The sequence below is a fragment of the Rousettus aegyptiacus genome, unplaced genomic scaffold (genome assembly GCF_014176215.1).
Source record: "Rousettus aegyptiacus isolate mRouAeg1 unplaced genomic scaffold, mRouAeg1.p scaffold_m13_p_4, whole genome shotgun sequence".
Classification (NCBI taxonomy): domain Eukaryota; kingdom Metazoa; phylum Chordata; class Mammalia; order Chiroptera; family Pteropodidae; genus Rousettus; species Rousettus aegyptiacus.
Genome location: NW_023416307.1, coordinates 106530489 through 106531836, shown reverse-complemented (window position 1 = coordinate 106531836; position 1348 = coordinate 106530489).

The window sequence follows — 1348 nt, the reverse complement described above, 5'->3', positions numbered from 1 at the left end:
TATCTGTAGTGAGGACAAGGAACATGTTGGGCTTGCTCCTTTCTGCGCATATTCCTACTCACAGAGGCACTTAGTAAATAGCTATTTGCCTGAATCACTATCATAAGTCCATGTGTTTGTTTGGCCCTACTGGACTTAAACAAAGCAAGGATATGGGAGACTCAACTCAGCCAAGCACTTACAAGCCATTCTCTGTCCCCAAACCCACCACAAAAAGTTATGAATTGAGGATGATGTCAGATTCTGCACAACTAATCATTTATTTGTGCCTAAAAGCGCCGACCCATTTTTCTTCCACCTTGTACCAAATAGCCTTCTTAAGCCTTTCCAGTTGTTCTGTGTTGGGTAATGAATGTGAGGTGCCTGCTCCTGTATCCCCAAGTCAGTAAAATAGATTAATCGAACATCAATAATTAAGCATTTGCTGGGAGAGGATGCTGACTGGTTTACATTTTGGGAAACCAGTTCTATTTGCTTTAACCTAAAACAAAAACTAACACAAAAAATAAACACAACTTGATGAAACCATTTCCTTTAAACCTCTGCCTTGAAAACGAAAACAAAACAAAATTAAAACAAAATGAGGAAGGGAATTCTTGAGATGTAACATGCAGTTTTATCTGAGGATGCAAACCGAAGGTGAACAAGGAAAACATGAACAAGAGCTGGCAACATCTGCCATCAGAACAGAGAGAGACCTACTAATTATTGATATTTTTTCTTTTCTAGATGTGTATGATGATTCTATACTGGCTCTAATGTACATACAGGAAAAGATGAGAGAAAGGTTAAGATTCTCTTACTGGCTAGAGAGTCAACATTGGTTTTCTGCTCTAATTAAAGTGATACCTTGAGAGTCTGGGGTGACGCTGTCTGTCCAGATGAACTTTGACAAAGAGTTGGAGGATGGGAGACTCAGATGCCTTGACCCAGCAGCAGATGTCAACACTAGAATGGTCCATGAATGCATGGGAGACCTCAGGAGATAGTATCTCACACCAGATGCTAATCAGATTATATCCAGATGCTCTATAAACATAAGTCAGCAGTTGAAAAGACCTTTTCTAACTGGGACAAAATTTCTTTTTCTGACGTGTAGGTAAAATGCACAAGTAAAAATGTAACTCTGTGGTTGTTTAAATACACCTTAAGGTGCTTTATTTTTCTTAAGCGCAGAGAAAGTTCAGGTTGAATAAATATTGTATGTGATTGTAATAAGTCTGTTTGAGAGAAAAGAATGTAGAGAAGAAAGGAATTAAGCAGCCTCTCCAGCTCCCTTTTCTTACAGATGATATTTCTCATTGGTTTAGGATTCCATTACCTGATTTGAAGACTGTTGAAGTTTTAG